This window comes from Chiloscyllium punctatum, chromosome 13 (assembly GCF_047496795.1).
Source record: "Chiloscyllium punctatum isolate Juve2018m chromosome 13, sChiPun1.3, whole genome shotgun sequence".
In the NCBI taxonomy this organism is placed as follows: domain Eukaryota; kingdom Metazoa; phylum Chordata; class Chondrichthyes; order Orectolobiformes; family Hemiscylliidae; genus Chiloscyllium; species Chiloscyllium punctatum.
Genome location: NC_092751.1, coordinates 27,794,726 through 27,809,796, shown reverse-complemented (window position 1 = coordinate 27,809,796; position 15,071 = coordinate 27,794,726). Strand labels below are relative to the sequence as shown.

General features: G+C 46.8%; 2 non-coding genes across 2 annotated transcripts; both read left to right on the top strand.

Annotated features, from left to right (window-relative positions):
• On the top strand, window positions 1-82 carry trnal-aag (transfer RNA leucine (anticodon AAG)). Its single transcript has one exon. It is a non-coding gene; the product is annotated as a tRNA-Leu (tRNA).
• Window positions 83-10,084: 10,002 nt separating this feature from the next.
• trnav-cac (transfer RNA valine (anticodon CAC)) lies at window positions 10,085-10,157 on the top strand. Its single transcript has one exon. It is a non-coding gene; the product is annotated as a tRNA-Val (tRNA).
• The last annotated feature ends 4,914 nt before the right edge of the window (window positions 10,158-15,071 follow it).

Genomic DNA, 15,071 nt, shown 5'->3' with positions numbered 1-15,071 from the left:
GGTAGTGTGGCCGAGCGGTGTATGGCGCTGGATTAAGGCTCCAGTCTCGACAGAGGCGTGGGTTCGAATCCCACCGCTGCCATTTCTTCTGAACAGCTCCATCGGCAACAGCGTGTTAAAATGCTGTTTCGATCACTGCTGCATTTCTGTTTAAAACAGAAGAAAAATGGTTTTGCTTCCCGGGGGATTGACTGCGGTGTGGGAAAGTGCCAAATTTTCCAAAGTGCCTGTTCTGTCGTGATCGTGTTCGCCTCCCGCGGGGAAAATCGCCAGCAGCTCTACTGTTGCTTTCAGTTCCAGGCAAGTTGAGCTTTTACTGGAACCGAATGGAGACTGTTATTTCATCGCTGTTGCGAAACAGAGTCCTACGGTGACTCGACTCGCCGTCATTCGGTTTTCTGGCCAATGAGAAAATCGTTCCAATCTATTTCGATGTCATATGTTATTGAATTTCTCCCACTTTCTTCATTTCCGTCCTGGAGACATCGGAAGGGAAAGGTAATCTAATCGAGACTGCGATTGGTGAAATTCACTTTTTATGGCCCATTCTTGTCATGTTCTTTCTTTGTCGCTTTGCAGCATTGTCTGGGAAGTGGTGGTGCACTCAGGCTCCAGTATGTTTGAAAGATTAGTTTGGAATTGCCCCGTTGTCAGTTGGGTGATTACTTTATGGCTCATGCCCCCGGACTGTCTCACATTTAGCATTCGTGCTCGCTGTGTCTGAATCTGCATTTGGTTTTCCAGTTTTGTTTGTGTTCCGTGTTAAATGCTTTCTGTTTTGCGATTCGCTCAATACATTACGAATTAACAGGGTTTCTGAGGTAACTTCCAGCTGCAAAAATCCTCAACTGAGAATCTGGGAAACTTTCACGGAGTATGGTCAGTCGGAGCAAAAGTAAGGATGTCGTTCGTTTCTGCAGTGTTTCACAATACTACCTTTCCCGTGAGCAGTCGAACAGACTAAATGATTTTGCCACAGACTGCGACGGTAAGCTCCGCAAAAACGTAATTCTTTAAAGCAGGTGTGAGCAACACAACGTTATTGGGGTACACCACGTGGAAACAGATACTTCGGTGTATCACGTCCATGCTCAGCACATAGCCAAATTTAAACAAGTCCCCATTAAACAACGAGCTCATGGAAACAGAAAGGTGACAGGGAGAATGGCTTCAGGTTTCAGTGCTGGATGCCACTGAGCGCCAGCAGGGCCGTCAGAGGCCAGTTTCTGTAGTGTAGTGGTCTTCACGTTCACCGCATGCGCGAAAAGTCCCCAGTTCGAAACTTGGCAGAAACAGCTTTATTCTTCAACTGCAGTCTTTTACATGGACAAGAACGGAGCTGACTTGCTTGCTTTCCCATCTGCAAACCTGCCTTCGAGTTTGCTTAAACAAATCTGCTCTCGTCGTGAAATGCAATGCAGTTCCATTTACTAACAGTGCAAAGCATTGTAAAGTTTTTCTCCTACCTGGTTCTGATCATATGCCATTCTGTTTGAGAGTGTAGTTACCCCCTTCTGATCCTTACACGAAAAGCATTACCGCATTTGCATTCCTTGCGCAGGCAGCCCGGTTCAAAGATAGGGAAGAAGCCGATGCGCTGGTGTCACAATGCACCACGGATTCCTGAACTAATCTGTCTGTCAAATGTATCCCAAAGTCGTCTCTGAAAGACCTCATTTGGAAGGTGTCTGTCGTTATTCAACGTGCGAGAATTGGCACCAGAGATCCTGAATCATGTTTTGGAGCAGTTCGCAGGTTGGTGGCTCATTCAATCAGCAACAGCAATGAAAGAAATTACACTCTCAGAGGAACCTCTGGACCTGTGCTTTCATAGCGTCGCTCGTATTAAGGTGCGCCCCGAGATCTAAGCCACGTTGGAACTGAAACGGAGGAATCGACAGAGAGACTACACAATGACATCGCATCCATTTGGTTTTCTTGAAATCACTGACGAGCAGGAAAATGTAAACGGGAGGGCGACTGGGGAAGTGTGGCAGTTGCAGCTCTGGTGAAACTCCTTCTTTGTGATTCACTCAGCAACCAGACACGTGAAGGTGAATCAGGCGTGAGAGCTCTTCACATCGTGAACAAAAAGCAATCAAGGGCAGTTAGCACCTCTTCCGGAGTGGGGGTGGGGTGAGGTAATTACCTTTTGACTTCTGTTGCTATGTTGAGAAACTGCCTTTTAGACTGAGGTGAAAAGAAACTGCATTTCTAAAAAGCACCATGGAATTTGTTAAACTCTATTGAGACGCTTCTCATCGATTCCCACACAGGTTTCCGACTCAGTTGGTATCCATGAGGCTCATGTCCAGGTGTGAACATCTCTGCAGCAAATTTCACGGTGAAGGTAAAAGGCAAAGAAAGTGGCATCTCGAACCGGCCCCGAGGTCAGACCTTCCTCACGATGCAATCTGTCGTTCTCGGATTGGAATGCGACCTCCGGTTTTAAGGTGGAACTTTCTTTGGGAACCTTATTCTGCAAGACAGACACAGTGACTGAAACTATGCTGCACGGTATGATTTGGGACACGGCCTGCTCAGCTTTGTGCATTTTCCCTGTAGTCCGGTGTGTTTCATGTTCCGTGTAAACGTGAAAGTTGTCCTGTTTCGAGCAATGGGTGAAATCATTTAGCAAAGCAAGAATCCGAATTGCAGTAATGTCCAGCAGCTGATGGTAATTTGACCCAATCATAACCGATCATATATTCTCACGCACTCACAGATACATTTGTAGCTGAATCCAGTCTGAGACGATAGACTCAGCTTACCAGTGATTTTTGTCTGTATTGATGGGCTGTCATTATCTGCTGAGAAATTGATATTGTAGACGGGCACATCCGAGCTGCTGTGCGAGTCGGAGAGGGATCATAGAACCCTTTTCACGTGAGTTTGCATCTGTTGTTATGCAGGAGCACAATTGGAAGTGCAAGAAAATGGCGAGATGGGCGTGTTGGTAGTGTGGCCGAGCGGTCTAAGGCGCAGGATTAAGGCTCCAGTCTCGACAGAGGCGTGGGTTCGAATCCCACCGCTGCCATTTCTTCTGAACAGCTCCATCGGCAACAGCTTGTTAAAATGCTGTTTCGATCACTGCTGCATTTCTGTTTAAAACAGAAGAAAAATGGTTTTGCTTCCCGGGGGATTGACTGCGGTGTGGGAAAGTGCCAAATTTTCCAAAGTGCCTGTTCTGTCGTGATCGTGTTCGCCTCCCGCGGGGAAAATCGCCAGCAGCTCTACTGTTGCTTTCAGTTCCAGGCAAGTTGAGCTTTTACTGGAACCGAATGGAGACTGTTATTTCATCGCTGTTGCGAAACAGAGTCCTACGGTGACTCGACTCGCCGTCATTCGGTTTTCTGGCCAATGAGAAAATCGTTCCAATCTATTTCGATGTCATATGTTCTTGAATTTCTCCCACTTTCTTCATTTCCGTCCTGGAGACATCGGAAGGGAAAGGTAATCTAATCGAGACTGCGATTGGTGAAATTCACTTTTTATGGCCCATTCTTGTCATGTTCTTTCTTTGTCGCTTTGCAGCATTGTCTGGGAAGTGGTGGTGCACTCAGGCTCCAGTATGCTTGAAAGATTAGTTTGGAATTGCCCCGTTGTCAGTTGGGTGATTACTTTATGGCTCATGCCCCCGGACTGTCTCACATTTAGCATTCGTGCTCGCTGTGTCTGAAAATGCATTTGGTTTTCCAGTTTTGTTTGTGTTCCGTGTTAAATGCTTTCTGTTTTGCGATTCGCTCAATACATTACGAATTAACAGGGTTTCTGAGGTAACTTCCAGCTGCAAAAATCCTCAACTGAGAATCTGGGAAACTTTCACGGAGTATGGTCAGTCGGAGCAAAAGTAAGGATGTCGTTCGTTTCTGCAGTGTTTCACAATACTACCTTTCCCGTGAGCAGTCGAACAGACTAATGATTTTGCCACAGACTGCGACGGTAAGCTCCGCAAAAACGTAATTCTTTAAAGCAGGTGTGAGCAACACAACGTTATTGGGGTACACCACGTGGAAACAGATACTTCGGTGTATCACGTCCATGCTCAGCACATAGCCAAATTTAAACAAGTCCCCATTAAACAACGAGCTCATGGAAACAGAAAGGTGACAGGGAGAATGGCTTCAGGTTTCAGTGCTGGATGCCACTGAGCGCCAGCAGGGCCGTCAGAGGCCAGTTTCTGTAGTGTAGTGGTCATCACGTTCGCCGCACGCGCGAAAAGTCCCCAGTTCGAAACTGGGCAGAAGCAGCTTTATTCTTCAACTGCAGTCTTTTACATGGACAAGAACGGAGCTGACTTGCTTGCTTTCCCATCTGCAAACCTGCCTTCGAGTTTGCTTGAACAAATCTGCTCTCGTCGTGAAATGCAATGCAGTTCCATTTACTAACAGTGCAAAGCATTGTAAAGTTTTTCTCCTACCTGGTTCTGATCATATGCCATTCTGTTTGAGAGTGTAGTTACCCCCTTCTGATCCTTACACGAAAAGCATTACCGCATTTGCATTCCTTGCGCAGGCAGCCCGGTTCAAAGATAGGGAAGAAGCCGATGCGCTGGTGTCACAATGCACCACGGATTCCTGAACTAATATGTCTGTCAAATGTATCCCAAAGTCGTCTCTGAAAGACCTCATTTGGAAGGTGTCTGTCGTTATTCAACGTGCGAGAATTGGCACCAGAGATCCTGAATCATGTTTTGGAGCAGTTCGCAGGTTGGTGGCTCATTCAATCAGCAACAGCGATGAAAGAAATTACACTCTCAGAGGAACCTCTGGACCTGTGCTTTCATAGCGTCGCTCGTATTAAGGTGCGCCCCGAGATCTAAGCCACGTTGGAACTGAAACGGAGGAATCGACAGAGAGACTACACAATGACATCGCATCCATTTGGTTTTCTTGAAATCACTGACGAGCAAGAAAATGTAAACGGGAGGGCGACTGGGGAAGTGTGGCAGTTGCAGCTCTGGTGAAACTCCTTCTTTGTGATTCACTCAGCAACCAGACACGTGAAGGTGAATCAGGGGTGAGAGCTCTTCACATCGTGAACAAAAAGCAATCAAGGGCAGTTAGCACCTCTTCCGGAGTGGGGGTGGGGTGAGGTAATTACCTTTTGACTTCTGTTACTATGTTGAGAAACTGCCTTTTAGATTGAGGTGAAAAGAAACTGCATTTCTAAAAAGCACCATGGAATTTGTTAAACTCTATTGAGACGCTTCTCATCGATTCCCACACAGGTTTCCGACTCAGTTGGTATCCATGAGGCTCATGTCCAGGTGTGAACATCTCTGCAGCAAATTTCACGGTGAAGGTAAAAGGCAAAGAAAGTGGCATCTCGAACCGGCCCCGAGGTCAGACCTTCCTCACGATGCAATCTGTCGTTCTCGGATTGGAATGCGACCTCCGGTTTTAAGGTGGAACTTTCTTTGGGAACCTTATTCTGCAAGACAGACACAGTGACTGAAACTATGCTGCACGGTATGATTTGGGACACGGCCTGCTCAGCTTTGTGCATTTTCCCTGTAGTCCGGTGTGTTTCATGTTCCGTGTAAACGTGAAAGTTGTCCTGTTTCGAGCAATGGGTGAAATCATTTAGCAAAGCAAGAATCCGAATTGCAGTAATGTCCAGCAGCTGATGGTAATTTGACCCAATCATAACCGATCATATATTCTCACGCACTCACAGATACATTTGTAGCTGAATCCAGTCTGAGACGATAGACTCAGCTTACCAGTGATTTTTGTCTGGATTGATGGGCTGTCATTATCTGCTGAGAAATTGATATTGTCGACGGGCACATCCGAGCTGCTGTGCGAGTCGGAGAGGGATCATAGAACCCTTTTCACGTGAGTTTGCATCTGTTGTTATGCAGGAGCACAATTGGAAGTGCAAGAAAATGGCGAGATGGGCGTGTTGGTAGTGTGGCCGAGCGGTCTAAGCCGCTGGATTAAGGCTCCAGTCTCGACAGAGGCGTGGGTTCGAATCCCACCGCTGCCATTTCTTCTGAACAGCTCCATCGGCAACAGCGTGTTAAAATGCTGTTTCGATCCCTGCTGCATTTCTGTTTAAAACAGAAGAAAAATGGTTTTGCTTCCCGGGGGATTGACTGCGGTGTGGGAAAGTGCCGAATTTTCCAAAGTGCCTGTTCTGTCGTGATCGTGTTCGCCTCCCGCTGGGAAAATCGCCAGCAGCTCTACTGTTGCTTTCAGTTCCAGGCAAGTTGAGCTTTTACTGGAACCGAATGGAGACTGTTATTTCATCGCTGTTGCGAAACAGAGTCCTACGGTGACTCGACTCGCCGTCATTCGGTTTTCTGGCCAATGAGAAAATCGTTCCAATCTATTTCGATGTCATATGTTCTTGAATTTCTCCCACTTTCTTCATTTCCGTCCTGGAGACATCGGAAGGGAAAGGTAATCTAATCGAGACTGCGATTGGTGAAATTCACTTTTTATGGCCCATTCTTGTCATGTTCTTTCTTTGTCGCTTTGCAGCATTGTCTGGGAAGTGGTGGTGCACTCAGGCTCCAGTATGCTTGAAAGATTAGTTTGGAATTGCCCCGTTGTCAGTTGGGTGATTACTTTATGGCTCATGCCCCCGGACATGCTCACATTTAGCATTCGTGCTCGCTGTGTCTGAAAATGCATTTGGTTTTCCAGTTTTGTTTGTGTTCCGTGTTAAATGCTTTCTGTTTTGCGATTCGCTCAATACATTACGAATTAACAGGGTTTCTGAGGTAACTTCCAGCTGCAAAAATCCTCAACTGAGAATCTGGGAAACTTTCACGGAGTATGGTCAGTCGGAGCAAAAGTAAGGATGTCGTTCGTTTCTGCAGTGTTTCACAATACTACCTTTCCCGTGAGCAGTCGAACAGACTAATGATTTTGCCACAGACTGCGACGGTAAGCTCCGCAAAAACGTAATTCTTTAAAGCAGGTGTGAGCAACACAACGTTATTGGGGTACACCACGTGGAAACAGATACTTCGGTGTATCACGTCCATGCTCAGCACATAGCCAAATTTAAACAAGTCCCCATTAAACAACGAGCTCATGGAAACAGAAAGGTGACAGGGAGAATGGCTTCAGGTTTCAGTGCTGGATGCCACTGAGCGCCAGCAGGGCCGTCAGAGGCCAGTTTCTGTAGTGTAGTGGTCATCACGTTCGCCGCACGCGCGAAAGGTCCCCATTTCGAAACTGGGCAGAAGCAGCTTTATTCTTCAACTGCAGTCTTTTACATGGACAAGAACGGAGCTGACTTGCTTGCTTTCCCATCTGCAAACCTGCCTTCGAGTTTGCTTGAACAAATCTGCTCTCGTCGTGAAATGCAATGCAGTTCCATTTACTAACAGTGCAAAGCATTGTAAAGTTTTTCTCCTACCTGGTTCTGATCATATGCCATTCTGTTTGAGAGTGTAGTTACCCCCTTCTGATCCTTACACGAAAAGCATTACCGCATTTGCATTCCTTGCGCAGGCAGCCCGGTTCAAAGATAGGGAAGAAGCCGATGCGCTGGTGTCACAATGCACCACGGATTCCTGAACTAATATGTCTGTCAAATGTATCCCAAAGTCGTCTCTGAAAGACCTCATTTGGAAGGTGTCTGTCGTTATTCAACGTGCGAGAATTGGCACCAGAGATCCTGAATCATGTTTTGGAGCAGTTCGCAGGTTGGTGGCTCATTCAATCAGCAACAGCAATGAAAGAAATTACACTCTCAGAGGAACCTCTGGACCTGTGCTTTCATAGCGTCGCTCGTATTAAGGTGCGCCCCGAGATCTAAGCCACGTTGGAACTGAAACGGAGGAATCGACAGAGAGAGTACACAATGACATCGCATCCATTTGGTTTTCTTGAAATCACTGACGAGCAAGAAAATGTAAACGGGAGGGCGACTGGGGAAGTGTGGCAGTTGCAGCTCTGGTGAAACTCCTTCTTTGTGATTCACTCAGCAACCAGACACGTGAAGGTGAATCAGGGGTGAGAGCTCTTCACATCGTGAACAAAAAGCAATCAAGGGCAGTTAGCACCTCTTCCGGAGTGGGGGTGGGGTGAGGTAATTACCTTTTGACTTCTGTTACTATGTTGAGAAACTGCCTTTTAGATTGAGGTGAAAAGAAACTGCATTTCTAAAAAGCACCATGGAATTTGTTAAACTCTATTGAGACGCTTCTCATCGATTCCCACACAGGTTTCCGACTCAGTTGGTATCCATGAGGCTCATGTCCAGGTGTGAACATCTCTGCAGCAAATTTCACGGTGAAGGTAAAAGGCAAAGAAAGTGGCATCTCGAACCGGCCCCGAGGTCAGACCTTCCTCACGATGCAATCTGTCGTTCTCGGATTGGAATGCGACCTCCGGTTTTAAGGTGGAACTTTCTTTGGGAACCTTATTCTGCAAGACAGACACAGTGACTGAAACTATGCTGCACGGTATGATTTGGGACACGGCCTGCTCAGCTTTGTGCATTTTCCCTGTAGTCCGGTGTGTTTCATGTTCCGTGTAAACGTGAAAGTTGTCCTGTTTCGAGCAATGGGTGAAATCATTTAGCAAAGCAAGAATCCGAATTGCAGTAATGTCCAGCAGCTGATGGTAATTTGACCCAATCATAACCGATCATATATTCTCACGCACTCACAGATACATTTGTAGCTGAATCCAGTCTGAGACGATAGACTCAGCTTACCAGTGATTTTTGTCTGGATTGATGGGCTGTCATTATCTGCTGAGAAATTGATATTGTCGACGGGCACATCCGAGCTGCTGTGCGAGTCGGAGAGGGATCATAGAACCCTTTTCACGTGAGTTTGCATCTGTTGTTATGCAGGAGCACAATTGGAAGTGCAAGAAAATGGCGAGATGGGCGTGTTGGTAGTGTGGCCGAGCGGTCTAAGCCGCTGGATTAAGGCTCCAGTCTCGACAGAGGCGTGGGTTCGAATCCCACCGCTGCCATTTCTTCTGAACAGCTCCATCGGCAACAGCGTGTTAAAATGCTGTTTCGATCCCTGCTGCATTTCTGTTTAAAACAGAAGAAAAATGGTTTTGCTTCCCGGGGGATTGACTGCGGTGTGGGAAAGTGCCGAATTTTCCAAAGTGCCTGTTCTGTCGTGATCGTGTTCGCCTCCCGCTGGGAAAATCGCCAGCAGCTCTACTGTTGCTTTCAGTTCCAGGCAAGTTGAGCTTTTACTGGAACCGAATGGAGACTGTTATTTCATCGCTGTTGCGAAACAGAGTCCTACGGTGACTCGACTCGCCGTCATTCGGTTTTCTGGCCAATGAGAAAATCGTTCCAATCTATTTCGATGTCATATGTTCTTGAATTTCTCCCACTTTCTTCATTTCCGTCCTGGAGACATCGGAAGGGAAAGGTAATCTAATCGAGACTGCGATTGGTGAAATTCACTTTTTATGGCCCATTCTTGTCATGTTCTTTCTTTGTCGCTTTGCAGCATTGTCTGGGAAGTGGTGGTGCACTCAGGCTCCAGTATGTTTGAAAGATTAGTTTGGAATTGCCCCGTTGTCAGTTGGGTGATTACTTTATGGCTCATGCCCCCGGACATGCTCACATTTAGCATTCGTGCTCGCTGTGTCTGAAAATGCATTTGGTTTTCCAGTTTTGTTTGTGTTCCGTGTTAAATGCTTTCTGTTTTGCGATTCGCTCAATACATTACGAATTAACAGGGTTTCTGAGATAACTTCCAGCTGCAAAAATCCTCAACTGAGAATCTGGGATCTTTCACGGAGTATGGTCAGTCGGAGCAAAAGTAAGGATGTCGTTCGTTTCTGCAGTGTTTCACAATACTACCTTTCCCGTGAGCAGTCGAACAGACTAAATGATTTTGCCACAGACTGCGACGGTAAGCTCCGCAAAAACGTAATTCTTTAAAGCAGGTGTGAGCAACACAACGTTATTGGGGTACACCACGTGGAAACAGATACTTCGGTGTATCACGTCCATGCTCAGCACATAGCCAAATTTAAACAAGTCCCCATTAAACAACGAGCTCATGGAAACAGAAAGGTGACAGGGAGAATGGCTTCAGGTTTCAGTGCTGGATGCCACTGAGCGCCAGCAGGGCCGTCAGAGGCCAGTTTCTGTAGTGTAGTGGTCATCACTTTCGCCTCACACGCGAAAGGTCCCCAGTTCGAAACTGGGCGGAAACGGCTTTGTTCTTCAACTGCAGTCTTTTACATGGACAAGAACGGAGCTGACTTGATTGCTTTCCCATCTGCAAACCTGCCTTCGAGTTTGCTTGAACAAATCTGCTCTCGTCGTGAAATGCAATGCAGTTCCATTTACTAACAGTGCAAAGCATTGTAAAGTTTTTCTCCTACCTGGTTCTGATCATATGCCATTCTGTTTGAGAGTGTAGTTACCCCCTTCTGATCCTTACACGAAAAGCATTACCGCATTTGCATTCCTTGCGCAGGCAGCCCGGTTCAAAGATAGGGAAGAAGCCGATGCGCTGGTGTCACAATGCACCACGGATTCCTGAACTAATATGTCTGTCAAATGTATCCCAAAGTCGTCTCTGAAAGACCTCATTTGGAAGGTGTCTGTCGTTATTCAACGTGCGAGAATTGGCACCAGAGATCCTGAATCATGTTTTGGAGCAGTTCGCAGGTTGGTGGCTCATTCAATCAGCAACAGCAATGAAAGAAATTACACTCTCAGAGGAACCTCTGGACCTGTGCTTTCATAGCGTCGCTCGTATTAAGGTGCGCCCCGAGATCTAAGCCACGTTGGAACTGAAACGGAGGAATCGACAGAGAGACTACACAATGACATCGCATCCATTTGGTTTTCTTGAAATCACTGACGAGCAAGAAAATGTAAACGGGAGGGCGACTGGGGAAGTGTGGCAGTTGCAGCTCTGGTGAAACTCCTTCTTTGTGATTCACTCAGCAACCAGACACGTGAAGGTGAATCAGGCGTGAGAGCTCTTCACATCGTGAACAAAAAGCAATCAAGGGCAGTTAGTACCTCTTCCGGAGTGGGGGTGGAGTGAGGTAATTACCTTTTGACTTCTGTTACTATGTTGAGAAACTGCCTTTTAGACTGAGGTGAAAAGAAACTGCATTTCTAAAAAGCACCATGGAATTTGTTAAACTCTATTGAGACGCTTCTCATCGATTCCCACACAGGTTTCCGACTCAGTTGGTATCCATGAGGCTCATGTCCAGGTGTGAACATCTCTGCAGCAAATTGAACGGTGAAGGTAAAAGGCAAGGAAAGTGGCATCTCGAACCGGCCCCGAGGTCAGACCTTCCTCACGATGCAATCTGTCGTTCTCGGATTGGAATGCGACCTCCGGTTTTAGGGTGGAACTTTCTTTGGGAACCTTATTCTGCAAGACAGACACAGTGACTGAAACTATGCTGCACGGTATGATTTGGGACACGGCCTGCTCAGCTTTGTGCATTTTCCCTGTAGTCCGGTGTGTTTCATGTTCCGTGTAAACGTGAAAGTTGTCCTGTTTCGAGCAATGGGTGAAATCATTTAGCAAAGCAAGAATCCGAATTGCAGTAATGTCCAGCAGCTGATGGTAATTTGACCCAATCATAACCGATCATATATTCTCACGCACTCACAGATACATTTGTAGCTGAATCCAGTCTGAGACGATAGACTCAGCTTACCAGTGATTTTTGTCTGTATTGATGGGCTGTCATTATCTGCTGAGAAATTGATATTGTAGACGGGCACATCCGAGCTGCTGTGCGAGTCGGAGAGGGATCATAGAACCCTTTTCACGTGAGTTTGCATCTGTTGTTATGCAGGAGCACAATTGGAAGTGCAAGAAAATGGCGAGGTGGGCGTGTTGGTAGTGTGCCCGAGCGGTCTAAGGCGCTGGATTAAGGCTGCGGTCTCGACAGAGGCGTGGGTTCGAATCCCACCGCTGCCATTTCTTCTGAACAGCTCCATCGGCAACAGCGTGTTAAAATGCTGTTTCGATCACTGCTGCATTTCTGTTTAAAACAGAAGAAAAATGGTTTTGCTTCCCGGGGGATTGACTGCGGTGTGGGAAAGTGCCAAATTTTCCAAAGTGCCTGTTCTGTCGTGATCGTGTTCGCCTCCCGCGGGGAAAATCGCCAGCAGCTCTACTGTTGCTTTCAGTTCCAGGCAAGTTGAGCTTTTACTGGAACCGAATGGAGACTGTTATTTCATCGCTGTTGCGAAACAGAGTCCTACGGTGACTCGACTCGCCGTCATTCGGTTTTCTGGCCAATGAGAAAATCGTTCCAATCTATTTCGATGTCATATGTTCTTGAATTTCTCCCACTTTCTTCATTTCCGTCCTGGAGACATCGGAAGGGAAAGGTAATCTAATCGAGACTGCGATTGGTGAAATTCACTTTTTATGGCCCATTCTTGTCATGTTCTTTCTTTGTCGCTTTGCAGCATTGTCTGGGAAGTGGTGGTGCACTCAGGCTCCAGTATGCTTGAAAGATTAGTTTGGAATTGCCCCGTTGTCAGTTGGGTGATTACTTTATGGCTCATGCCCCCGGACTGTCTCACATTTAGCATTCGTGCTCGCTGTGTCTGAAAATGCATTTGGTTTTCCAGTTTTGTTTGTGTTCCGTGTTAAATGCTTTCTGTTTTGCGATTCGCTCAATACATTACGAATTAACAGGGTTTCTGAGGTAACTTCCAGCTGCAAAAATCCTCAACTGAGAATCTGGGAAACTTTCACGGAGTATGGTCAGTCGGAGCAAAAGTAAGGATGTCGTTCGTTTCTGCAGTGTTTCACAATACTACCTTTCCCGTGAGCAGTCGAACAGACTAATGATTTTGCCACAGACTGCGACGGTAAGCTCCGCAAAAACGTAATTCTTTAAAGCAGGTGTGAGCAACACAACGTTATTGGGGTACACCACGTGGAAACAGATACTTCGGTGTATCACGTCCATGCTCAGCACATAGCCAAATTTAAACAAGTCCCCATTAAACAACGAGCTCATGGAAACAGAAAGGTGACAGGGAGAATGGCTTCAGGTTTCAGTGCTGGATGCCACTGAGCGCCAGCAGGGCCGTCAGAGGCCAGTTTCTGTAGTGTAGTGGTCATCACGTTCGCCGCATGCGCGAAAGGTCCCCAGTTCGAAACTTGGCAGAAGCAGCTTTATTCTTCAACTGCAGTCTTTTACATGGACAAGAACGGAGCTGACTTGCTTGCTTTCCCATCTGCAAACCTGCCTTCGAGTTTGCTTGAACAAATCTGCTCTCGTCGTGAAATGCAATGCAGTTCCATTTACTAACAGTGCAAAGCATTGTAAAGTTTTTCTCCTACCTGGTTCTGATCATATGCCATTCTGTTTGAGAGTGTAGTTACCCCCTTCTGATCCTTACACGAAAAGCATTACCGCATTTGCATTCATTGCGCAGGCAGCCCGGTTCAAAGATAGGGAAGAAGCCGATGCGCTGGTGTCACAATGCACCACGGATTCCTGAACTAATATGTCTGTCAAATGTATCCCAAAGTCGTCTCTGAAAGACCTCATTTGGAAGGTGTCTGTCGTTATTCAACGTGCGAGAATTGGCACCAGAGATCCTGAATCATGTTTTGGAGCAGTTCGCAGGTTGGTGGCTCATTCAATCAGCAACAGCAATGAAAGAAATTACACTCTCAGAGGAACCTCTGGACCTGTGCTTTCATAGCGTCGCTCGTATTAAGGTGCGCCCCGAGATCTAAGCCACGTTGGAACTGAAACGGAGGAATCGACAGAGAGAGTACACAATGACATCGCATCCATTTGGTTTTCTTGAAATCACTGACGAGCAAGAAAATGTAAACGGGAGGGCGACTGGGGAAGTGTGGCAGTTGCAGCTCTGGTGAAACTCCTTCTTTGTGATTCACTCAGCAACCAGACACGTGAAGGTGAATCAGGGGTGAGAGCTCTTCACATCGTGAACAAAAAGCAATCAAGGGCAGTTAGCACCTCTTCCGGAGTGGGGGTGGAGTGAGGTAATTACCTTTTGACTTCTGTTACTATGTTGAGAAACTGCCTTTTAGATTGAGGTGAAAAGAAACTGCATTTCTAAAAAGCACCATGGAATTTGTTAAACTCTATTGAGACGCTTCTCATCGATTCCCACACAGGTTTCCGACTCAGTTGGTATCCATGAGGCTCATGTCCAGGTGTGAACATCTCTGCAGCAAATTTCACGGTGAAGGTAAAAGGCAAAGAAAGTGGCATCTCGAACCGGCCCCGAGGTCAGACCTTCCTCACGATGCAATCTGTCGTTCTCGGATTGGAATGCGACCTCCGGTTTTAAGGTGGAACTTTCTTTGGGAACCTTATTCTGCAAGACAGACACAGTGACTGAAACTATGCTGCACGGTATGATTTGGGACACGGCCTGCTCAGCTTTGTGCATTTTCCCTGTAGTCCGGTGTGTTTCATGTTCCGTGTAAACGTGAAAGTTGTCCTGTTTCGAGCAATGGGTGAAATCATTTAGCAAAGCAAGAATCCGAATTGCAGTAATGTCCAGCAGCTGATGGTAATTTGACCCAATCATAACCGATCATATATTCTCACGCACTCACAGATACATTTGTAGCTGAATCCAGTCTGAGACGATAGACTCAGCTTACCAGTGATTTTTGTCTGTATTGATGGGCTGTCATTATCTGCTGAGAAATTGATATTGTCGACGGGCACATCCGAGCTGCTGTGCGAGTCGGAGAGGGATCATAGAACCCTTTTCACGTGAGTTTGCATCTGTTGTTATGCAGGAGCACAATTGGAAGTGCAAGAAAATGGCGAGGTGGGCGTGTTGGTAGTGTGCCCGAGCGGTCTAAGGCGCAGGATTGAGGCTCCGGTCTCGACCGGGGCGTGGGTTCGAATCCCACCGCTGCCATTTCTTCTGAACAGCTCCATCGGCAACAGCTTGTTAAAATGCTGTTTCGATCACTGCTGCATTTCTGTTTAAAACAGAAGAAAAATGGTTTTGCTTCCCGGGGGATTGACTGCGGTGTGGGAAAGTGCCAAATTTTCCAAAGTGCCTGTTCTGTCGTGATCGTGTTCGCCTCCCGCGGGGAAAATCGCCAGCAGCTCTACTGTTGCTTTCAGTTCCAG